Source organism: Sceloporus undulatus, chromosome 1 (assembly GCF_019175285.1).
Source record: "Sceloporus undulatus isolate JIND9_A2432 ecotype Alabama chromosome 1, SceUnd_v1.1, whole genome shotgun sequence".
NCBI classification, from domain to species: domain Eukaryota; kingdom Metazoa; phylum Chordata; class Lepidosauria; order Squamata; family Phrynosomatidae; genus Sceloporus; species Sceloporus undulatus.
The window spans coordinates 322730369-322756912 of NC_056522.1; the positions used below are offsets into that span (position 1 = coordinate 322730369).

At 41.7% G+C, this 26544-nt stretch overlaps 1 protein-coding gene and 1 long non-coding RNA gene across 7 annotated transcripts in view; one reads left to right on the forward strand and one right to left on the reverse strand.

Annotated features, from left to right (window-relative positions):
• Nucleotides 1-15572, reverse strand: part of LOC121929217 — a 47875-nt gene extending 32303 nt beyond the window's left edge. Inside the window, exon 1 of one of the 3 annotated variants that reach the window (XR_006103628.1) lies at nt 15466-15572. This is a non-coding gene — a long non-coding RNA (uncharacterized LOC121929217). Of the gene's footprint in view, nt 1-14647; nt 14781-15465 lie in introns of those variants that run through there. The other 2 variants (XR_006103625.1, XR_006103630.1) reach the window with 2 other exon arrangements.
• The window catches only part of FSIP1 (fibrous sheath interacting protein 1), a 591530-nt gene that overhangs the window by 225234 nt on the left and 339752 nt on the right, over nt 1-26544 (forward strand). The window lies entirely within an intron of this gene.

A 26544-nucleotide genomic window follows, 5' to 3' on the forward strand; every position in this document is an offset into this window, starting at 1 on the left:
CATTAAAGCATTTGAAAATATACAAGTAATTTAAGGCTGAGACAAGCTACAACCTGCACCCAGTCTATGACCCAGTAAATGTGGGCTAAAAGTTGGCTCTTCTCCAGAGGAAAATGTCCCCCTCCCACATGCTCCAACCAATTGTCTAGGATGAAGCACTTAACGGATGTGTTTGCTCTAATGTTTATCTAGGAAACTTTCAAATAATATTTTGATTTAATAAAATCACATATGGAAAATGAACACACAACACGGAGCCCCTTCATTGGCATGTGGCTCAGGGAACATTCGGCAAGCCCAATTACCCTGCAAAGAGGCTCTGCAGCTGCTCTGAGAAAGGCAACTGCAGTCTTGAATGTGCCAATGGAAACTCAAAGTGTGGGATACTTTATCTGCAAAAGCAACATTGCGTACAAAGTAAACTCAGCCAGCAAATGGCTTTAGAGCCTGAAAACCTCAGACAAAAGCATTCAGCATAACCTAGTGCTGACCTAGGACCTTCTTGCTGATGTCGCCAAGGCTGCGGCCTTTCCTTTGAGAACAGTTCATGGCCCTGTGTTTTTAATAAGGGAATTTCTATTTTAGTCTATCTCTGCTTCATTAAACAGCCTATAATGCACCAGACAAGGCAGATAGAGGGCAGCTTGTTAAAAGTTTAATGAGTAAACACAATTTCCCCATCCAACCCTTAGCTTTATCCATGGTCACTCAGCCTTAAATGGGACTCTGCTGGGCAGCGGAAGGGGCTCCCATTCTTGTCTGTGGTACAGAGGAGTCTGTGATGAATCTTACTCTTTGAACCATAACACACTCCCAAAGTAGAGGCTGGATTTTATGCATGCGACACTGTCAATGACAATCAACTAAAGTTAGATGGAAGGTCTACATTTCCCAACCCAATAGCCAGAAATTAGAATGTGTGGGTTGGCCACATGGGCACAGAGTCTGGCATAGTCATAAACAGCTCTGTGTTTGGGCAGTAATGGTGAGTCGTGAGTCAGTGAATGAGTGAGTGGGCAGTGATGATAAGTGGCCAAGCATTCTCTCTCTCTCTCTTTTTTTTAAATGCCCCTTCCATGGTTTCATACTTTCAAGGTATGAGGTGGCCATTGCTATATCACCAACCACCACCACCCCTCCACACACAAAAGGACGAATAGCATACTGATTTGCACAAAATGTACATTTGATTTATATGTAGAGAGGTATGTTTAGAAATAATTGCAAGAATGTAAGTAGAAAGGTTATGGTCAAACTCCTATATCAAGCAAGCAGAGCATAACAGAGCACTAGTTTAGGGCGTTCAAAGGTGATAGTGCAACCAAGATGGCTTGCCCATTCAAGCTGAAAGTAATAAGTGTAAACAGCACTTACCATACATAGTGTTAGGAGCCTGCAGAACCATTCACACAGATTATTATATTGTAGTCCTTAAAACAACCTTTTAAGGTAGTTCTCAATTGTTATCCATATATTGCATGTGGAAGACAGAGACTGGCGAGCTTCTCATACCGCTAAAAAAATCAGCTTACCTCTCCCAAATTGAAGTCTAATTCAGGAGCTTTCCAACTTTAAAAAGCGGTTTGATGAGCAAGCTTGTATACGGCCGGCAGATTTGGTGGCAAAATCCAGGCAATAGAACCCAGCTGCATCCTGAATTAGATTTCAGTTCAGGAGAGGTAAACTGGATTTTTTTAGCAGCGCAATCAACACCTGAGAGAGAAAGAGAATGAAAGTGAAAACAAGGATCTCAGGATTCATAACTTCCACTAAAGTTCTATACATATGTTGCTGTTGTGTGTCCTCAAGTCACTTCTGACATGTGGCATCTCTAAGGTGCCATGTTTTAATTGGTACCTACTATGGGTTTTACTTGGCAAGATTTGTTTAGCGAGGGCTTTCTGAGTGCTTTCCTCTGAGGATGAGAAAGCATGACAATGGATGCAAACTGCAGGAAAAGAGATTCCACCTCAACATTAGGAGGAACTTCCTGACAGTAAGGGCTGTTCGACAGTGGAACACACTCCCTCGGAGTGTAGTGGAGTCTCCCTCCTTGGAGGTCTTCAAGCAGAGGCTGGATGGCCATCTGTTGGGGATGCTTTGATTGTGATTTCCTGTATGGCAGGGGGTTGGACTGGATGGCCCTTGTGGTCTCTTCCAACTCTACGATTCTATGATTCTATGACTTGGCAAACATTGCCTAGTGGGTTTTCATGGCTGAGTTCTCATTCAAACTCTAATCTTGAGTCCTAGTCCAATTCTCATACCACCACATCACACTCGAAGCATTCTTTTGTGTATTGTTGTGTGCCTGCAAATCGTTTCTGACTTGTGGTGACCCTAAGGGAAACCTATCATGAGGTTTTCTTGGCAAGATTTCTTCAGAGGAAGTTTGCCATTGCCTTCCCCTGAGGCAGATAGCATGTGACTTGCCCAAGATAACCCAGTGGGTTTATGACTGAGCCAGAAATCAAACTGTGGTCTCCCAGTGTCCTAGTCCAACACTCAGATCACTACACCACTCTGGCTATCATCAATGCATAGTGGAAGTAAGTCTAATCGAACTCAATTGGACCTTTTTTCTGAGTAGACACATACAGGATGACATTTACACTGCTCTGCAGTAATGCAGAGAAAGGAAAGAAAAGAAAGAAAGAAAGAAAAATGGAAAAGATAGGAGGGAGGCTATACAAAATGACCTGTAGCCCCAGAGTGTTTCAAAAGATTCAAAGATTGGGATGCTGATGCAGTATATATTTCCAATGTGTCCCTCACTGAGATAACTCAGTCAAACCTGGGCTACCAGATTCAACATTTTTTAAGATGTGGGAGGAGGTTGTATCTGGAAGAGATGGCAGTCTTCTGCAGAAAAGCTATAATATGGGGGATGGCGAACAAAACAGGGAAGCCCTGCTGCACAGATGGAATTTTACTTTAATGTCCCTCAGAGACTCTTTGAATCATAATTAAGAAGGAGCAATCCATCACGCAAAGTTTGTCTAGCGTCTCTTTACTTGAGATGATGGTTCAGGTTCTGTTTGTTCATGTTAGCAGATGCTGATGAGCCCCTCTGTGAGACTGCTGTTAGGCAGCAGGCTTAGGACAACAAACCTACCTCATGTATATAACTGTCTCCCCCTTGTCTCCCTTGGTTGTGTGTCTCTAAAACAAGTGGCTTCTTAATTTTTTTTTCTTTTCCAGTTTAAATGATACAGACTGTAGCAGTTTAAAGTGTGTCTGCACTGTACAGTTACCAGCAGTTTGACAGCTCTTTAACTGCTGTGGTTCCATCCTCCAAAACTCCAAGATTTGTACTTGGGCAAGGTGCCTAGTAAAGAATTATAAGCATCTCACTAAACTACAGACTCCAGTGTTTTGTAGGATTGAGCCATGACAGTTAAATTGGTGTCAAACTGCTGTAACAGTATAATGTAGATAAACCATTAGACATTAATCATAATAGCCAGAATTCCAAAGAATACTGGCTTATCATTCACCAAGTTATAGGAATGAGAAGGCAAATAGCTTTATCAGGCACACGCTCACGCACACACGCATGCACACACACACACACACTTAAGTACATTAGAAGGAACAGTTAAACAAACTAGGAGTTAAAAACATGAGTTGGCATCTTGTTAGTCAGTTATTATAAACAAAGAACTAGTTTGTAAAACAAAAGAAACAAAGTTTAACAAACTAGGAATTAAAAACAGTCTGGCATCTGTAGCCAAAATCTATGTAGGGGAATTTTCATTTAGCTCAAGAAGAGGTCAACTACAAGGACCCTGCAAAATTGTTTCCCATCTGTATACCAAGAGACCAATGGATCTAAGAGATATTGCAGAAGCCGGTTTCTCCAATTAAAGTATTTCTTTATTTAAAAGGGAAGAACACGGAACAATTCACTATCACACACTCATTCATTCAAGGCTCAGGAAGTCAGGGGTTAGCTTGGAAAAGGTTTGAGGCAGCACTACGAGTGATACTTACTGCAGATGCGGCTCACGTCCAGCATCCAATTGGGTGAAAGAGGGTGAGACACAGCCGTTCTGAGAGCATGGGTTGAATAGAAGTGCTGGAGCTAGACAAGAGATCACAATGATGTAGGAGTCCCCGTGAAATCTAAACTAGCACACTGAGGGGAGTTTTCCAGGGATTTTTAAGGGCAAAAACTGACTGCCTTGCAAAGTTGTTTGATTATCTGGAGTGAGGTAATCTGGTCTGACAATAATCAAGGGAAATGGGAAGAGAGTTAAGTTGACAGCTGGCTCATCAGATGAAACATCTAGACAATCATCATCCATTCTTCTGATTATTGGAGGCAATGGTAGTCCCATTAGCGACTCCCAAACTAGGAAGGTATTGTTCTCCCAAGAGGTATTGTTCTCAAAAGATCCCATGAGGCTAACTTCAGTGCGTCCATGTCCTGCCGCTTAGGGGATTATGGCAGACTATAAGGCAGGGTCTATCTGGGGTCATGTGGAATACCACACACACAAAAATTCAGGAAAATGCACAATGACTAACACATCCTATTAGTCAGTTAAGTATAATGCTGTATTTTAGACTGACTGCATAACTGTTTTCTATTCACATTTATGATCATGGTACCCCTACCATGATTAGAAATGCTCCTGACACCCACCTTAAAAGGCAGACAACTGTCCCAAACAATGGTGCAGGTGAACTGAGCACTGCAGCATGATGTGACCTGGCTCCTTCTGTCAGTGAGCAATGGTGTGAGGAGCAGAAAGAGGGACCTTGGGGGGTTCTGTTGAAACTCTTCATCACACTGTCAATCACTGGCAAAATGGGGGTAGTCATGCCATACTACAGTTCCCTATTTACCAGCACTGAACTTCATTGCTCAGGACAGCTAACTGGCTTTTAAGATGAGTTTTGGGAGTGAGAGTGACTGAGTCTATCCATCTGGTTGGTGGTCTTCCTCTCTTTCTTCTATCTGCTACCTTTCCTACCGCTATTGTTTTTTCTAGTGATCCATGCCTTCTCATTATGTGGCCAAAGTACGATAGTCTCAACTTGATCATCTTAGCTTCCAAGGAGAGCCCTGGTCTGACCTGTTCAAGAACCCATTCATTTCTCTTCTTGGCTGTCCATGGTATTCTAAGTATTCTACTCCAGCACCACATTTCATATGAGTTTATTTTCTTTCTGTCTGCTTCCTTCACTGTCCAGTTCTTGCATCCGCACATGGTAATTGGGAATACAATGGCCTGGATGATTCTGACTCTAGTGCTCCGTTGTATGTCTTTGCCCTTTGGTATCTTTTCCAGTTCTTTCATAGCTGCCCTTCCCATTCCTAGGAGTTTATCAAACAAGGGAAATTGGAAGTATAATCCAATGGCAATCCAAACACAATCATGGGGTTTAACGTTATTGCGTGATAGACTACCACACGCAATTTTGGGCAATGGCAAGCTATTTTCGGGCAATGGGAAGCCAGTTCGAACACAATTCAAATTCACGTAAATTCGCTGAACTCGTGAATGCATTCTGGCCCCACTTTCTTTTCATTCGAAATTAAGAGAAATTCCTCCTGTGTGATAAACTCCCCAGTCTTCTTGTTTCTTGACTGCAGTCTCCATTCTAGTCAATGTTTGATACTAGATATGGCAATTCTTTAACTATTTCAATTTCTTCATTGTCTAGCTTGAATTTGTGTATTTCTTCTGTGGTCATTATTTTTGTTTTCTTTATGTTCAGCATCAGACCTGCTTTTGCACTTTCATCTTTGACCTTCTTTATTAACTGTTTCAATTCCTGAATGTCTTCTGCTAATGATATGGTGTTGTCTGCACATCTTAGATTGTTAATGCTGCTTCCTCCTATCTTAACAGTCAGTCAGGGAGCCCTGGTGGTGCAGTGGTTAAATGCCTGTACTGCAGCCATTCACTCAAGACCACAAGGTTGCGAGTTCAAGACCAGCAAAAGGGCCCATGCTCGACTCAGGCTTGCATCCTTCCGAGGTTGCTAAAATGAGTACCCAGACTGTTGGGGGCAAATTAGCTTACTTGCTAATTAGCTAACTTGCTGTTCACCACTATGATCTTTGGAATAGCGGTATATAAATAAAACAAATTATTATTAATTAATTAACTCCTCCTTTTTTCTGATTCTAATTCTGCTTTTCTTATTATGTTTTCAGCATACATATAAGTTAAACAAGTAGGGTGATTGGATGCAGCCTTGCCTGATCCCTTTGTCTATTGGGAACCACTCTGTTTCCCCAAATTCTGTTCTTACGGTGGCCTCTGGTCCTAGGTACAGATTCATCATCAGGACTATCAGATGTAGTGGCACTCCCAGTGTCTTTGATTGCATTCCATAGCTTTTCATGCTTTGCTGTAGTCTATGAAACAGATGCTGGTTTTGTGGAGGAATTCTTTGGTGTGCTCCATTGGCCATCGCATGTTTGCAACGTGGTCCCTAGTGCTCCTTGCTTTTCAGAAACCTGCTTGTACCTCTGGGATTTCTCTCTCCATGTATGTTTGGAGTCTACGCTGCAGAATTTTGAGCATTATTGTGTATGAGATTAGTGCTATTTGTCCTATAGTTGCTGCACTCTTTTGTATCTCCTTTCTTGTGAATTGGTATGTATTGAGCATTTTCCAGTCTGTTAACCACCCAAATTCTAAGAAGTGGAGTGGAATTTGCAATAAAGGAAATGGGAAAAAATAAATCACCAGGAACAGATGGTATCCCAATTGAAATGCTACAGTGCCTACAGACAGATGCAACTTCATTGCTAACTGAATATGCCAACAAATATGCTCTCAACTTTAGAGAAAGACAGTAGCAACCCTCCTCTAACTAAATCTCACCAAATACAAAATACAAACCCTATGATAGGTTTACCATAAGTCAGAATTGACTTGAAGGCACACAACAACAAGAATAAACTTGATTAAGAGTTCTGGATAACTTGAAAGATTAGGCTGAAACCACAGGATTCTCTAGTTGCATGGTTAATTTGTGTGGAAATGCAGCTAACAGTTTATTGACCCAAGAACATCCGAAGACATTTTGTTGTCAGAGAGAGCAGCAAATGACACTCTCAAGTTATTTTGGCATATGAGGTAGAAAGATCCGACAAGTACCTCTGAAAGTAAAACTATAACAATGACAGGATGAATAATTAATAATTTGCTTCCCTTTAAAATCTAATTCTTAAAATTTGTCTAATGTTAGTACTGGCCTGGTGTGTGTTTCAGTGACTGCCATGCAACCCACTGAACAACAATGACAAGTTTCCAATGAAAAATGACAAGAGCAACACACAATGATAGAAAACTCTTAATTCTAAAAAACAAAAGGTGGACTCATTACAGTTTGCTCATATGTCCATTTTCTCTGCAATGTCTATAGATCAGTGTAAAAGTACATGTGGATATACCAGAAGTAAATTTGCACAGCTGGAATTCACAACCTGCAGTACATGGCCCATTACATGATGGATATATTTATTTGTCAAACAGCAAGTGTACAATCCAATAAAAACCAAGTGGTGGATAATTCCTCCAGCTCTTCCCTCCAAGTTTGCCTATAAACCCACTGTCATCTCACTGTTTGGTTAAGAAGTGTTACTGCTAATCATTCACAAAATGAGACCCAATGGGGCAAACTGTAGTCTATGTGAAGGGCCATGGGTCTCTCAGAACAAAACCAGAGGACACAACATACCTACCCTTTTGTTTGCCACCACAGAGGGCTTTTCCCTTGCCAGACTCCTGGGACGAAGGTGAGTTTACAGTGCAGTGCGTGCTAATCTAGTTACTGTTTAACCTTATTATTACCTCATCTTCCAGGGGCTCCTTCTAAGCATAACAAACTGATGACAGGCTCCTGATAGTTCAGAGGAGATGGGGCCCAGGCCTGAGGCGATGATGAACATAACTCCCCTTCCCCCTGTGTTTTGATTTTCTGCTCAGTTACTCCAGAGCTTTGGCTGGGCATGACCTCTGGCTGCTTTTTTCCGTAATTACCAGCTCCTGCCAGATTTACTGTGGAAGTTAATGTCTGTTCCAGCCAAGTCAACCCTTGCTGTTACACGACACATCAAGACAGTAACCCCTTCATGACAAGGCAAACAGATGGCAGAAAGAAAGGGCATCAGCTATTGGTGGGGTGGAGGGAGACTGAAGGAAGCTGTGATGCCATTCCAGGAAGCAACTGGCCAACTACTGACATTTCTCTAAAAAGATTTCGCAGAGCAGATGCATTTGGCACAATCTTGCCCAAAGATTTTTTAATCCTGAACAGCACTACTTCTGAATGCTGATAAGTAAGGACAAAAGTCTCTTGTGTATTAAATCTCTGGATTCTTTTTCTTCCAGCCACAGGATTGTAATATTTTTTTCCTGGCGTTCCAAATGTTTCTCAGACACTTGTCTTCTAGCCAGCACAAATCCATGTTGGTTTATCCTCCAAAAATAGCCAACTAAAAAGTCCAGGCAGCTGGCTTCCCAACATAATTTAATATACAGGATTCTTGAACTTTCTCATGTTGCTTTTGCTGTTCTTGACAATGACACAGGGATTGTCAACACCTTTGCACCAACATATTGTGGGAATGCACAACCTGAAAACTCTACACTTTTTTTTCAAGACTGTTTTATTAAGTCAAGTCAGTTGGAATGAGGGAACAGTGAAGACCTGTGGCATTTTTATGATATCTGTATATTGTCATATTCACCCAATTCTCTCAATAGTAATTTCAGGGGCATAACAGTTACTGTGTTTGGTTTTCTTTGAAAGGCAGTTGCTGGAGGTTCATCAATGTTTTATAATATTTGTCTTTATTTACAAATGTATTGGTTGTGCATAGGTAAAGAGACACAGCTTAAACATGTTGACACCAAAAGTCCACTGCTTTCCATAGGAGGAAAATGCTGCTCTCCAAATTGTCATTCCAGCCAATTTTAGCTGTTTTGTATTTTTGTGATTTCTCTTCCTTAAGAGTCAAATGGGAGCCTATGGTTTTCTTTCTAAATAGGGACCTAATTGCATGATCTTTTGTGGGAGGGGATAGAGATAGGCTTTGTTTCCTTTCAGTTATTTCATGAGACTTAAGGAAAATAGTCTAGCAGTTAGTTCCCATGGAAACACATTGCCAGACTGGTAGTACACTTTTGTCAAGTCCAGGCATTGGATCTGATGTTGCCCATTGGCAAGACAAACCAGTTGCCCTCTTTATAGAACTCTGATAAGAAACCCATAACTATATTTATAAATATACTGGTTGAATAGAGAAAAAGGAGGTAACCATTCACTATGGCTAGCTGTTTTGAGTGTAATAATGTAATTCTGATATGCATACATACTATTTATTTATTCATGCTGTACTGTTTTTTAATGTTGTAAGCCACCCTGAGTCCTAGCCTTGGGAGAAGGGTAGGATATAAATAAATAAACAAATAAACAAACAATACACGCATACATAAGGTAGGACCATAGGCAAGAAGTGCTTATCTTCCAAGCATTAGTGTCCCCAAAATGATTTTCAGCCAACCAAATCCAGTATTAGAGATTTTTCACTATCTCACTGGATAAATACATTATATATTCTCTCTTGTCTGTGCTTTGGGCTTCATTTCTAGGAAAAGCTACATTACAGAAAAGGAGGCTGTTTTTAGACATGTAATGAAGAAGCCACGGCTCAACCTCTTTGTTTGGAAAATTATAGGATAGTTTCAAACATGTCATTTTCAGCTTATCAGATTCATGTGCTTTTAAATCCATTTAAGTACAGTTTAAGGCCAAGGTCTGAGCTGAAAACTGTCTTTGTTGTCCTGAATGACAGTTTTTATTGGGGGAGAGCAAGAAAAAGTATGACCCTTTTACTTCTCTATCTTCTTTTTATCTGGTTTGATGGCACTGTATACCATGTATACAGTTGGAGTAAAGGGGAACTACTTTGCAGTGGTCTTGCTCCTCTCTCATTTGGTTGTTATTGTTGTTTTTCCTTTTCCTTTTAGAAAGCTTATCTGCAGCGCAGAAATTATCTTGTGGAATATGATAGCATTTTATTGATAGCCATGCTTGTTTGTTGTTAACTGCCCTCAAGTCGACCATGACTCATGGTGACACTATGGATGAGACATCTTCAAGACTCCCTGTCCCATGCTATATCAATACCCATGCTACATTAACATAAAGCTGTGAGGAGGAATATAAACATAAATTCAGGGAGTGTCCCCACCCAACATACCCATGATGGTGGTAGGGCCAAGGGAAAGTCATCTCCTGAAGATCTTAAGATATAGGCAGATAGTCTGCATCCCAGCCATGTGAGGCTTTACGGGGGCTTTTCATAGTCATCATTTTGAATTATGCCTGGAAACATCCCAATAGCCAGTGAAGCTGTTGCAACTAGGGAATTATGTGTTTCCTGTGATCAACCCCAGTCAGCATTTTGGACCCAGTGAAGATTCTGAACTGCTTCCAAAGGCAGCCCTATGCAGCATGCATTACAATAATCCAAGCTGAATGCAATCAAGGCATGTATCATCACAGGTAGATTTGACATTTCCAGAAATGGGAGCAGCTGGCATGTTAGTATTAGTTGTGCAAATGCACTTCTCGTCACTGTCAAAGCCTGGCATAGGTCTGACTCAGACCTATGTCAACTTTATGTGGATGTAGCATGAGTCCAAGAGTCTACCAAAGCTGCCAAACTATGCTTTCATGGCGAATGTAAACCATCTCATGTAAACTGAATCTTTATTCCTGTATCTGCCTTTCAGATGAGCAGGAACACCTCCATCATGTCTAGATTAAACTTCAGTTTGTTCATCATCATCCATCCAATTCATTACTGACAACAGACTCTTGTTTAGTATTGAAATAGCTTCCTGGTAATTACATGGAAAGCAGAGACAAAGTTGGGTGTTGTCAGCATACTAGTGGCATACACAGATATACTTGCCCAGACCTCCAACCTTCTGCCCAAGGCACAGAGTACAGGGGTAGGGGTAGTTATGATCCCAATTCCCACTTAGCATGCTCAGTGAGTGCATTTTCCTGAAGTTAGTAAAGTTTAAAAGAAAATTTAATACAGCAACAACCTTGGGTCCCAGTTGTTGGATAACAATTTCCATAATCCATAGCGAGTGATAAGAGATTATGGAAGCAGTAGTCCAATAATATCTCCAAACAAAAAAATGAGAGTTGCTGGTATAAATCTTCATTATGAATTTCTTATTAGGCTGGAAATGTGAATCTGAAATAATATCTTTCTTCCACATATAGTCCATCAATCAGCCAGTCTGTCATAATTTATTACTGTCCATAGACCCAAACTTTAAGCATGTAATGGCATGTTCTAAAGAAAAGTATGATTAGTTTTCAGAGAGATAGCTGTGTTACTCTATTTCAGTACAAAGAGAAGAAAGACTAACCACTTTATTACAGCATAAGCTTTTATGAACTCCAGTCCATTTACTCAGAAGGAACCAAAGCTTCCGATGAAAAGCTTATGCTGAGATAAGTGGTTATTTCATTATTATTTATCTTAATGGCACTATACAACTTCTTCCTTTTTTCACACTGTTGGACAATTGCCTATCTATTTTCCAAGACTCTTAATTCTCATGGGTTGAATACTTTTAAGTCTTTGCATAAACATATAAATTGTAACAATGTAGAAACTTGGAACCAAGGATTATTTTGGTCCTCCAGCCTAGAATTCCTGTTTTTATAAGAAACTTCAAATACTTACCCACATATGTGTGTGTGCACGCACATGGGAGGGTAAAACTACTTGGCCTTTTCAGTAACAGAACCTTAATTATGGATTTTTTTTCTCTCAAAGTGGCATATCTAGCGCCCAATGCCGTCAACAGTGGAGATCCTGCACTGGGTGTCACCTGGTGTGGGGGGCAGGACTATTAAGGATGGGACTTCCGGGTGGGATTTCCAGTGGGACTTCCGGGGCTAGGGAAATGACCATGCGGACTGGCAAATGGCTGCCTGGGCTGGGGAAGCATCACGTGGGCTGGAGAGGTGCCTGTGAAGGCTGTAGAAGATTAGAATTTTTCTTATAAAATTTTCTTTATAAAGAGTACCTTTTACCCAGTTTTCACTTCAACCACATGAAACTATGCATATGTAAATGCACTGAGGTTGTGCATATGATATTGTAATTTAAAGGTAAAATTTTTAATTTTGCTAGTTTTTTTATACCACTTTTCATGATATGCAGGAATTATGGTTAATGAGTAACAGTAGTACAAAAACCGTTCCAAAAATTTTGTATGGTGTGGTAAGGGAGGAGGTCAACGGCGGGGGGGGAGGTGACACCATGAGTTACCGCACCGGGTGACACCATCCCTAATGACGCCACTGGTAGCACCAACCCTGTTATCTTATCCTCAGGCAAAATGTGAATTAGTGAGTACTGCTGAGTTCATTCATCAAAGAGATAAAGTGTAACTGTACACTAATGGAATTATGTGACAATTTTGCTCGGGAGAATTGCAACACCATACAACTGAATATGCAGAGAAATGTGAAATGCTCTACAGTAATGTGCAGTGCACAACTGCTTATATGCAATGCACAATGTACAATGTCCATCTACATATGCAGTGGCTCCACATCTACAATGGCACTAGATGAGCCTATGTGTATCTGCACCCTTTAGCTGTGTACTGCTATTCCACATCAGACCAAAATGTCCCGACACTTCTTTAGGGGAACTTAACACATGTATAAGTCACAAACATAATGACAACTCACATGCTATCTATTCTGTTGCATTTAAATGGTGCTGTTCTCATTTGTGCTCATGTACATATGATTCTATGTTGATGATCTTGTACAAAATTGGGATTGTATATGATTTTATTATACACTATCTTGACAGTTCTACTGAAGAAAGACTAAACAGTTGCAATTGAGGTTTACTAGTGTTTTCTGCCTTCCTCTAGTAAGAAACAGGACTTCTTAAAGTAACTTGTTTCTTTTAGTACAAAATATATTTGAGTCCCAGAGAATCTAATAACAACTAGCCATATTAACATTAACAACCTACAACAAGGCTTTATCTTTCTATCATGCCTCTGAATAGCAGAGGGCCCCATCCTACAAATCTTTGCCATACTAATGTTCCTTACATTTTACAACACAAACAAGTATTTTGCAAATGGTAAAGGAGAGTTGCTGGACTTAAAACTGAATCTTAAATAAGAAACTCCACTCTTCTGAATGAGATTATCAGTCTATCTAACCAAGTGCTGTTATCTATAATTGATGGTGTCTTTCCAAGTTTTTAGGCAGGATTCATTCCAAAGCCCATTTGGACATCCCTGGAATTTTCTCATGCAAGTACAACCAGGCCAACCCTCCTTGGCTTCCAAAATCATATGGAATCAGGTGTGTTCAGGAGGATATGATGACACTGAGTTATACTCAATGTCTCAGGAAGTTCCTCTTCTGCAAAACCATTCTATACATATAGACTGGAATCCTGCATGGCTGAACATAGTACAGTAGTTCCACATGCAGAGCTATGCTACACTGAACCATTTACCACCCCAGACTCTAATACTCGGGATATGCTCTGATACATTTATCACTTTAGATATTATTTGATGCAACATTACAAGTGCTAGCATGAGCAAACATGGTATATGATGGCTCACTGGACATAGGGGGTGTGCATGGCACATAGCCACAACCATGTGGAATGTGTGAGAGGAAGCTTACAAGAAAGAGCACAGTCATGTGCACAGTGCACAAAGTCCATGAAGTATCATCAATCAAAATCATATCTTCTCATTCTTCCAAACATTCAAAGAAAATATTCAGCTTGGAAACCTTCTCAGTTTTCACCAGAGATAATCATATCTTTGGGTTTCCCACAGAACTGTTATGGGTTAAGAGAATAAATGCATGTGTGTTGTTTGCCTTCAAGTCGTTTCTGACTTATGGTGACCCTAAGGTGAACCTATCACAGGGTTTTCTAGGCAAGTTTCTTCAGAGGGGTTTTTGCCATTGCCATCCCCTGAGGCTGAAAGAGTGTGACTTGTCCAAGGTCACCCCGTGAGTATACATGGTGAGCTGGGATTCAAGCCCTGGCCTCCAGAGTCATAGTCCAACTTTCAAACCACTATTGAAACAGTGACAGTGGCAGCAATCACTACAGTTCCTGTGTGCTACAGTTGTGGCAGCTTGACCCCCCCCCCCCACCTGTTATCCTCAGGCTTTTGTCTGAGTCCTTTGTTCCTGTTCCCTCCTGAAACTTGCATATTCAAGCCTTCTAGCTTGAATCTTCATTCAACCAACCCTCACTTTCCACTGTTCCCTTCAAATTCTCTGCATTTTGTTAGCTCTATATGCTATCATTTGAATGTGTTATCTTAGTATGTATGCTATTTTCTATTTTTCTTAATAAGCATATGTGTAGTTCCTCATACCTGTGTTCTCTATAGTGAGTACTGGTTTACTGGTAATACTGGTAATACACTACTGGTATACTGGTAATCAGGTGCCTGATTTTGCAGATCATGTTAGCCCCCTCTCCCATAGGCAAGGTGAGTTCTTTCCCCAAATTAATTCAGATGGATTGCAACGGCTAGTCAAAACTCTACCACCTCTTCCCCTCATTTAGGGTAACAAGACTTACTGTGGAGTTGCTGAAGTCCCATCCCATGGCCATTCCATGCCTGGTGGAGAGTGGAGGGGTCACAGAAGAATCTATCTATGTTCCCATAGCCAGGAAAAAGCAAGTATATCAACTGCTGAGGTCTGCCAGGGTCCTTGAGAGGTGTCAGGGCTTATATAATCATTTTGCACCTGTCTACAGGAACATAGCCAAGCACATCTCCCATCTCCACTCCCCTGCTTTCCACCAGGCACTGAACAGCTACATTAGGTCAAGGGTAGGTGGCTTTGAGTGCTACAGAGAAATGAAGGGAATACAGTCCAAAAACAGGCTTAAGCAGGCGTAAAGTTAATGTATGTTTATGTATACCACTACCAAGATACCACACATACAGTGGATCTCTTCCCACAACAGCCTATTGTATCACTTGAAAAACTATTCCTCTTTATGTCAAGAGACCCTCAGGAAGGCATCTGATTATGTTCCAATCAGATGTGGAAAAAGTGGGAAAGTCCCTATTCCTGTCCATGTGCAAAGCACTTTGTGTGTATGTCCATACCTCTTTGCTTTTTTAAAAACACACACACACAAGTTGTCCATGCTGCCACATCACATAAAGCTTTCTGGATGATTCTGGGCCTTAGCATTAGCTATGCTGTATCCCACACTAGTTAATAAAATGAAAAGGATCTTGCAAATGCAACCAGCTGTTGGCACTTGGGTTCTGTTCCAAATTTTATTTGGTGAGCGTATAAAGAGCCCAGCCACAAGGTTAAAAATGTATATCAGAATTAAAGACCTTTGAAAGTTTATGATGTTCATTTTTGATCCATACTCACATTCAGATGTTGATTTGAGAAATATATTCACTTTGGTTTTCTTATGGTGACTGTTGTAAACAGAGCAGGCGACTTATGTTGGAGGCACTAAACATGATTTAAATGATTCCTGTCTGGGAATCAAGCCAAGCAGCAACTCCTTCTGTTTGCAGTGGGGGTTTCTGCCCTGCTTGTGGCTTTAAAAACACAAACACACACACACACACAGACTTGACTTACAAAACTCCGAAAGATTATCCTATGAGAGTTTTTGCATCTCTCTCCCAAACAAGCTGCAACTCCAGATGGACAGTTGGCCAGTGCTCCTTTTGATGTTGCTTTTATCTTCCATGCAGCTTTCTCTTTCATTCTCTCCCTCCTCCTTTTTGCCTCAGGCAGCGTTCCATCAGGGTCTCTAGGGAGCTTTGTCTTTCATATGTATTTAAAAAGAATTACAAGGCTGGTCCAATGGCTCCATAGCTTGACCTTTCACCCTTCCTAATTATGAAGCGCCATAAAGTGGAGGTGGTAACAAGGCAAGTTTCTAGGACAGATCACAGATTTGGACACAGATTGAGTTTCTGGGGATTTCGTTGGCCCAAAACAGGCATTGTTTTTCATTGCCTTTATATTGGAATTATCACAAGTCACTAATATACTGTAAATGACGCCTGTATAATGAAAGGTCAGGAAAGCTACAAACTCTTCCCTGGCTATTTTCAAGAACTAGCATTCATATTGTGCCCTGTCTAGACTCTTGAAGTAGCTGGTGTAATTACCTATTTGACTGCAATCAAAACACCTGGAATTCTGTCATTCTAATAAAAGTAGAAGGCTCAGCAATCTAAGAATCAGAGCAGATAGACAGATATATAAAGAGAGATAGATAGATTTGTTGTTGTGTGCTTTCAAGTTGTTGCTGACTTATGGCAAGCCTAATTAAAATCTTTCATGAGGTTTCCTTGGCAATATTAGTTTGCCTTTGCCAGAGAAAACAGAGATACTTGCGATAGGTACCTCAAGTCCAGGGATGGAGATTTGTCAACTTGTCCTGGACAGGGTCACACTTCCCCTAAAGGATGAAGTTCACAGTTTGGGAGTACTCCTGGATACATCTCTGCAGTTGTCATCTCAAATAGATGTGATGGCCAGGAGTGCTTGGTATCATCTGTGGTTAATACGCCAACTGCATCCCTACCTGGACCGAAATAACCTTGAAGCAGTGGTACTTGCACTGGTAATCTCTCATTTAGATTTCTGTAATGTACTTTACATGGGGCTACCCTTGTACCAAGTTCAGAAGCTTCAATTGGTCCAAAATGCTGCAGCCAGATAAGTCCCCAGCACATCTAGGTTTGACCATATAACACCAGTGTTAAAATCACTTCTGGCTGCCAATTAGCTTCTGGGCACCGTTGGTCATTACCTTTAAAGCCCTACATGGCTCGGGCCCGAGTTACTTGCGGGAACGCCTCTGCCTACACATTTCGCCCCGCACTCTCAGAACATCAGGGAAGTACTTATTGGAACATCATAATGCTAGGTTAATAACTTCCCATAGGGCGTTTACAGCTGCAGTTCCAAACTTATGGAATAGTCTACTGGAAGAGATCTGTCTCATCAATACCTTAGAGACCTTTAAGAAGACACTCAAAACGGATCTCCTCCAGCGGACTTATCCATCGGACTCCATATAAAAGCTTATGATGATGTTCTACTCTTGACTGTGATTATTGGCTACTGTTGAACTGTTTTTAGAGAACTAATAGGGATGTGGTAAATTCAGTATTAGTGTTTTATCAATTGTATTTATATTATTTTATAGATGTAATCCCACCTCGATCCTTGGGAGAGGCGGGAAATATAAATAAACTTTATTATTATTATTATTATTATTATTATTATTATTATTATTATTTGCCTTCCTCTGAGGTTGAAAGAGTGTGACTTGCTTGAGATCATCCAGTGGGTTTCCTTGGCCAAGTGGGCATTCATAGTCCAGTGCCCAAACCACTATACCACACTGTCTCTTGCAGTAGGTAGGTAGGTAGGTAGGTAGATAGATAGATAGACAGACAGACAGACAGACAGATAGATAGATAGATAGATAGATAGATAGATAGATAGATAGATAGATAGATAGGACAATAATATACATATACACATATATTTAATGTGTGTCATTGGCATGTTGTTTTTCATTTTATTCTGCTCTTTCATTATTTATCATTAAAGCAAACAGCAAAGTTCAGTTACATAACTGCAGAGTGATTTGATCCTAAATGGTAGATCATGATGTAATCCCAGAATAGCAAGCCATTAGCTCTCCAGACACTGTAGACTACATCTTCCATAATTCTCCTACCACTGACCATGCTGGGCAGGGTTGTTAGAAGTTGTAGAATTAAACATCTCAAAAATGTTTTGTTCTAAAGAAAAATACATTAAGTGTCCACTGTCACTTGAAGCAGTGGCATCATTAGGAGGGTGCGGGGATTGCAGACCACACCAGGTGCCACCCCAGAAGAAGTGTGACACCTAACCAAGCACACCTCCCCTCCCTGCCATGCACCATTCCACTCACAAGTAGAGTGATATATGGCAGAGTAGGAGAGTGCACACATACACACCCCTCCCTGCTACACACCATTCTATTCACGAGTAGAGCAGCACACTGCAGCGAGGGAGAGTGCACACATTCTGCTCCCTGCCATGCACCATTCTACTCATGAGTAAAGTGGTGCATGGCAATGATGTGAGGGGTGTGCCCTTTTGGCCCTACCCCCAAAGTCCCGTCCCCTGCACCAGGTGACACCTTGGACAGTGGCTCCACTGACTTCAGTGATAACCAATACTTGTGCAGACTTCCACAAAGGGAGTTCATACATAATCAATCAATGGAAGCAATATTTCTATCACACAAGCAAGTAGCACCATCCACCTGGTCCAGCTACACAAGGCAAATAATGGAAAAAGTATAATACAGTTGGCCCTCCACATTTGCAGCTTTGGCTTTTGCAGATTTATTTATGATTTTTATTAATATATTATGTCTAGGAATCTCTAGGTCCTCCAGGGCAACTCTGCCAGAGGTTAACTGCAGAGCTGTGTTGGAAAACCTAGAAGTTCCTAAAGAAAAGACTTCTCTAGGCATTTGTAGGTCCTCCAGCATGATTCTATGATCAACCTCTGGCAGACGTTGACCATAATTGAACTGGAGGATCTGGAGATTCCTAGAGAGGTGTTCTATAAGGTAAAAAGAATTGTGGTTTTTTTTAATTTGCATTTTTCCACATTCATGGGGGGGGGGGTCCTTCACCACTAACCGGAGTGAATGTGGAGAGACCACTGTATATCCTGCCATATTATGAGCAGAGACATTGAGAGAAATAGAATCAAAGATATAGCCATGTTAGTCTGTAGAATCAGTTGTAGAGAGATCTTGTAGCACCTTTGAGACTGAAAGAAATTGGCAGCACGAGCTTTCGTAGGCAAGTCTACTTCCTCAGATGCATTTGGTGGAGTGGTAAGCCAGGGACAGACCTGTATATGCCCTTGGTATGTGGTTAAAGTGAAAATTTGGTAAAATGTGATGTTTTTAGAGAAAAAATTATAAGAATAGTTTTTTTACAAAATTAAATTAAAAAACTTTAAATTTTAAATTTATTTTTTAAAAAAACCTGGGGCCTCTTATTTCTTCTCCCACTGAGCCTCACTCCACTCACACCATCTCTTCAGTGTTTTAAAGGGACATAGGTAAATGTCACAGGCCATTTTTGGCCAAAGGTAGATGTTTACAAAGTGGTGGTGTCACCCTACCCCCTAAGGGTGCCATCTGGTGTGGCCCACACATCCATAGTGATGCCCCTGTGGTGTCCCTTATGTGAATCGTCAGGACAACAGCAGACAGTGTTAACATTTTAGTCCATGTTGTGGTCCCCAGTAAAAACTAGAGCCTCAAGTGGCTACATATATAGAAGGCACAAGAAGACAGGTGCGTCCATTTCTGTTGCAATGTGTAACTAATTTGACCCTGTCTTTCTGCCAAGTGCTATTTCATGTTCTCTTGACCCATTCACAAAGTCCTGTTTTTGTTACACTGAACTGTGGACTCCATTTACTCTGTATACCTAAGATAAAGCACCTGCTACTGTTTACATATTCACTTATATCCTGAAATGAAGCAGAGACTCAAGATCTGCTTGTTAAGTAGGGTCTCTTTTATATGCTGTATCTTCCTATTAATTTCTTACAGACTTTAAAACACACTCAGAGATAGCAATGAAATAACCTTGTGTAGCAAAATGCAATACACACTTATATGAGTGTAATAAGTCCTGCTGTGGAGCAATTCCTGAAGACTGCAGCTAAGAGGAACAGGTGGGCTTGCATCATCCCCTCAGAAGCCAGTTCTGTCAAACTGATTTGTTTTTCAAAATCAGATTTTGCCATGTGTATCAGGAGGTTTTAATAAGTATCTTAGCTGAAGACACTTTCTATAGCACTGTTTCCCTTATTCAAAACCTGTTATGTATTAATTTTTGCAATTTATTTTATTCCAACCTTTAGGATACAAATCTTTATAAGGCAGCTTACAAGTAATGTCAAAATACATCAATATCATGGCAAGAAAAAATAATATGGATCACTTTCACACTATGCAGTTATGATTATGATTCCACTTTAAATGCCACCTGTGGAATCCTGGGCTTTGTGGTTTGGTGAAGCTCTAGAGCAGCAGTTCCCAACCTGTGGCTCGCGACCCCTTTGGGGGTTGAACAACCCTTTCACAGGGGTCACCTAAGACCATTGGAAAACACATATTTTTAATTACAGTTATGAGGTAGCAACAAAAATAATTTTATGTTTGGGGGTCACCACAATATGAGGAACTGTATTAAAGGGTCATGGAATTAGGAAGGTTGAGAACCACTGCTCTAGAGCTCTCTAGCTGAAAATTCTAAATGCGTGTGCATGTCTGCCTGTCGGTCTCTGTGTATTTTCAAGTCACCTTTCAACTTATCCCAAACCCAGGATGTCCAAAGACATGAGCAGAAGGATTCAGGTGCAGGAAGGAGCCAAATAAATTTGCTTTCACCCTGGATGAGGCAGCTCTCCTCTTAAAGGCACAAGTACATAACAGATAGACACTTGAAGGTGGTCCAGAAACTATGGCGCGTTACAGACCGCCCCTTTGGGGCGGCCTGTAGGCGCACCTTTCCCCGCCGGATCGGGGCCTCAGCTGCCAGAGCGGCAGCCGCTGAAGCCCCGATCTGCCGCTTTCGGGGCTGCAGGGAAGCAGAAAAAGGCCCCTTCCCCGCAGCCTGGAAAGGGGTGTCCTTGGGACTTCAAGCCCCAAGGACACCCCGCGGCAACGGGGAGAAGGAGTAAGGGGCCGTTTGGCCCCTTTCTCCTTTGGTCCGCTGGGCACAGCCGTCTGAAGGCTGCGCCCAGCGGACCAAACCAGGAAGGAGCTCCGAAACGGAGCTTATTCCGGGGTCGTGGAAAGGGTGCCCTAGGCGTCCTGCCGCGACCCCAATACGTCACAACCGTGCCGCCTCGTTTGGAGGCGGCGCGGTCATCACGTATCGATGGCGGCGGCCGTGTGGAACGGCTGCCACCATTTTGTGTGCGCGCAGTGCACACTAGGGTTAGGGTGGTGCGGAAGCACCGCCCCGTCTTAACTCTAGTATGCACTCCGCGCGTACTTTTTAGCCTGTCTGTAACAGGCCTATATCTAATTTGGAATGCTGTAGCCAAACTGTTGGCAGGATCAAAAAGAAGGGATCCTATCATCCTGATTCTGGGGAACTACACTGGCAGGCAGTCACCCAGTGAATCTAATTCAAAATCTTGTTTGAATTTATTAATATTTAAAGCACTAAACTGTTTGAAAACCAAGTACCAGAGGGAGTACATCCCCTTCAATCAATTGACATATATATTCTGATCAGGACTAGATGCCTTACTCATTCTCATGCTAACAGCAGAGTCTGTGAAGATGACAACATGAGACAAGGTATTATCTGTGATGGCACCCCATCTATGGATTTCTTTCCAGGGATGAATAGATCTGCCTTCCCAGTCCAACCACTATAACAGCACATGAGTACATTTTTTCAGGCTTTGAGACTCAGATGTACAGGGTGTTTGGTGTGGCCCTAGATATTTTTGCTGCCACTGTTTCAAATCAACAAATAAGCATACCAAAGGCATTTGGTTTTAAAGACAACACAGTTTAAGGGCCCAGGGATTATTATTGTTAGATATCTTAGCCAAAGGGTTACTCAATAGCTGAACAAAGACTAAATACTATGAACATGAGTCATCTTATTAAAATGATGCGGAGCTGCCTTTAGTATTTGACTTTTCGATGTGACTGAGGGGGTTAAACACAACTTGCTTTTTAGACAGGATCTGGCTGTATTAAATCTGTGGACAATATTTTGATAAGAGTAGAGAAGTGCACTTTATGGAAACTGCTTAACCCACAAAACCTCTTCTCTGTGATGACAGTGGTTTTGTTACCACAGCAATAGGTCTCTAGGCAGCCTCCGTGCTGTAGTGTCATGTCACAAACTCTCTATTTACAGTTTTACTGCCTCATCTCCACTGTAGAATCACAGACGCAGCTGCTGGCAGAAGAAACCACACACCACAGATCTGCAGGTGTGCCTGGCCCCTGTGGGAAAGAATATTAACCATTTCCTGTTAAATGGAACGGACACAAAAAACCCTAAGAACAGACAATCTCTGTGCAGTTCTAGCTTGAAGTTGTAAGGGGTGATTCTCAAGAGCAGCAATGGCCAACTTCCTAATTCTTAGAGGCCCCTCTAGCCTGTTCTCTTAACACACTACACTGTTATAGCAGTACTTTCCACTTTAACTGTCATGGCAACACACTGCATGAGATTTGCAGTTTAGGGAGTAGCACTTACAATCTTCAGCTAGAAAGATCTTTTTTCTGTCCCCTGGATTAACTTTTGTAGGGTTTGTTAGAAAACAGAAAATAGCTTTAACGGAATTCTTGCAACTACTGGTGTCAATATTTCCCATTCCAGACCAGCCTGTAAATGTTTTAGATTATGGTGAAGACAGCTTAGAATTGGAAAGGCACACATTCATAAACCACTGCAACACTGAAGCTCACCTGGCGACCTTTGGCTAGCCATCTCTCAGCCTAATGTAACTTAAAGGACTGTTATGAGGATAACTGGAACAGGGGTGATGTAGACTACCCAAGAGCCTTGGAAGTAAGACAGGGTAAACACTTAGCTAGTTGACTGAATACCTGAAAATTTCTCTATGCATGCCCACAAGCTCACTACTCTGGCCCTATTGACTGGCATAATTATGTTGGTAGCACAAGAAGAGGGACTGCTAGCAATGGAATGGCAGTGAGATGTCAGTGAAAGCCATCACTGCCAGGAAGCCCATTTTATTTCCTGCAAGGGACATCTTTTGCTGCTATTCTCCCAAGTCATTACACTCTGGGACAAAAATAAAAATAAAAAAACCCCTTACATCAACAAGATTCCAGTCTTAGTTTGGACATTATGAACATGAGAACAATTGAAAATATTCGGGTGCCTGAATCTAGTAGCCATGTATTTTAACCTTGTAAAGGGTGAGAAGAAAGGAAGATGGTGGCTTTTGTTTACAGAGGGAGTAGAATGAAGGCATTGCCCTCTCCAAATATTAATTCTGCCCCTTCCTTGCAAAATTTTCATGTCTAATAAGGTAGTGGTTTTAAATTGCAGTCGAGCATTTAGAAATAAAGTGTAGGCATCCAAACAAAAAGATTAGACAAAGCTATGAAAAGAATGTGAACGCAGCAAATAGAGTTCTAGGTGTGAATGATTTTTCAGAGACTTAGGACTTTTTCACACCAGGTTGCTAAGGTGTCACAATTGTGTTAGTGTAGGAAACTGAAACATACCGATTTGGCGACAGTTATTTTTGTACAGCTCTTCAAAAGTGCCATGGTGCTGTTATAGTACTGGGCTGTGCCTTCTGCATCCTGGCCTTTATAAACTTACCTTCTTTCTCTGTGCCCTTCCCAGCATGCCTTTTGGTCTATTTTTTAAAAGCTATTATTTTCAATTCCTCAGTCACAGGTATTGAGTTTCACTTTGATATTGTCGTTTTAACTGTTATCTATTTTTAGGGATTTTACATTTTTAACTTGTTATGTTAATGTGGTATTTTAATTGTGTTTTAAAATTGTAGTGTTTTCTTGTCATTGTTGTTTATAATCATCTTTTGTGATCTGCCTTGGGTCCAATTTGAGAGAAAGTTTGTATACAAATAAAATAAATATGCAATAAATAAATAATCATGACCACTTACACCACATGACCGCCTGCATATCGCAACTGCAGTGGCAGAAACTTATCACTCATGAATCAATAGTGGAAAAACAACACAACTGGGAGGCATTGACAGATCTTGCCTGTCAGTGAAAAGGAGTGCTTCAGGAATGGACAGAAGATGAATGAGTTGCAGGAGAGACATGAGGCTCTGTGATATGATATGGCTATAGACATTGGTATCCTGCTGTACATATTTCTGCTCTGGCAGCCTCATGTGATGAAATCCTCAGTTTCTGTAATGCTAGAAATCTTGGGACTGGAGGAAAATATCATTGGGATGGCAGAATTCCTATTGGTAGGGCAATGTCTTCTTTTTGCCCTCCATCATTGCTACACCCCTATTTTGTCACATTGTGCCCCAAAGAGGGAAAAAACAGACCCAAGAGTCATCTAAGTTTCAATTTGCTTTCATATAATCACAGAATCAAAGAATTATAGCATCTTAGAGCTGGAACTAACCATGAGGGCCATCTAGTTCAACTCCTGTCATGCAGGAAAACATGGGTGCGTTACAGACCGCCGAAAAGCGGTGGCCTGCATCCGCCCCTTTCTCCACCGGATCGGGGCCTCAGTGGCCAGAGCAGCAGCCGCTGAGGCCCCGATCTACCACTTTCCAGGCTGCGGGAAAGCGGCAAAAGGCCCCTCCCCCAAGGCCTGGAAAGGGGTGTCCTTGGGACTTCAAGCCCCAAGGACACCCCGCGGTAGCAGGGAGGAGGAGAAAGGGGTCGCTTGGCCCCTTTCTCCTCTGCGTCGCTGGGCACAGCCATCTGAAGGCTGCGCCCAGCGACACAAACGGCAAAAGGAGCTCCGTTTCAGAGCTCCTTTTGCGGCCGGGGAAGGGGCGTACTATGCGCCCTGGCGCGGCATGACAATGTCACGTCCACGCGCACCCCGTATAGAGGCGGCATGGTCATGATGTCATAATGGCGGCGGCCGTGTGGAACGACCACCGCCATTTTGTGCACGCTCTGCGCGTGCTAGGGTTGGGGGTGTCTGGAAAGGATGCCCCTTTCTAACCCTAGCAACCGCAGAGCACGCACTTTAAGGCCCGTCTGCAACGGGCCATAATTAAAGCACCCCTGAAAGATGCCCATCCAACCTCTGTTTAAAAACCTCCAAAGATGGAATTCACTGTCAAACAGCTCTTACAGTAAAAAAGTTCTTTCCAATGTTTAGGCAGAATCTCTTGTAATTTGAATCCATTGGTCCTTTTTAAAAATCATTTTTATTAAACTTCTACATTTACTAAAATTTAAATGCAACATATAAAAACACACTAAAATATGTATCAACAAAATACAAAATACCTCCCTCCCTAACTGTCATCGTTCGGCCTCTGAGGGAGAGAGAAGGGCTGGCCTAACATTTCCCATCAGGGGCTAGCCTGAAGAAGGAGGCTCCTCCCTCCCTAACTGTCATCTTTCGGCCTCTGAGGGAGAGAGAAGGCTGGCCCAGTACCATCAGGGGCTAGCCTGAAGAAGGAGGCTCCTCCCTCCCTAACTGTCATCTTTCGGCCTCTGAGGGAGAGAGAAGGCTGGCCCAGTACCATCAGGGGCTATCCTGAAGAAAGAGGCTCCTCCCTCCCTAACTGTCATCTTTCGGCCTCTGAGGGAGAGAGAAGGCTGGCCCAGTACCATCAGGGGCTGGCCTGAAGAAGGAGGCTCCTCCCTCCCTAACTGTCATCTTTCGGCCTCTGAGGGAGAGAGTAGGCTGGCCCAGTTCCATCAGGGGCTAGCCTGAAGAAGAAGAGCCCTCCCTCCAGTCCATCTGCCTTGGTCCAGGCCTCAGAGGGAGAGAAGAATGCTGGACCTGATTCCCTCCCCCCCTCACCATTCCCGTCTCCTTTTGTGTCGTGTCTTTTAGATTGTAAGCCTGTGGGCAGGGAACTGTCTGTTATCCCCTCTATTGTAAACCGCTCGGATTCCCAGTGATTGGGCGGTATATAAATAAAACCTATTATTATTATTATTATTATTATTATTATTATTATTATTAAATAAAAGCACTAAGTACACCCATTTAGCCTTGATTGTATTATTAGCTGGATTGTCCACCACAAGCCCACAGGTCTTCGTTCCTTTTCACCTGGGAACCTTACCTAGTGTTCCTAAAGGTTATCATGACCTCTCAAGAACATGCTAGTTCAAAAATGAAAAATAAAAAGATGAGGACCCCAAATACAGTGCGGGGGATGCAGGGTTCATTGACATATATCCCCTTCATTATTTCCCCAAAGGTTAGTCAGGGGTTTCCAGACCTTAAAAAAAGTTACTGACTTTTCTCTAATCAAAAGAGAAAATAGGTTCCTTCATTTTTAACAGCCATTCTTCTCAGATAAGCAAATTCTTACTCTTCCATTTCTGAACATACACTAATCTTACTGCAGTGATCATATGCTAAAGAATTATTCTATGATTCATACTAACTCACCTTATATGTTAAAAACATTAGCTACCTTTAAAACACATAGAGCCAATTTATCACAATTTACAAACCCTTTCCCTATATATACTATAATCAGGAGGCATTTTTATATAATAATTTCTTTTTTGTCAAATCCAACATCTAGCATCTACTAATGAAAAGCCATGCATACCTGCCCTTTACATTTATCCTTTATCAATATTTATATTTAACTGTTTTTTTTCTCTCCGATTTCAACCAATATAGAAACTGAACATAAAGCATCCAAGCCAGAAAGTCTAGAATGGGTTGTTGTTGTTGTTTT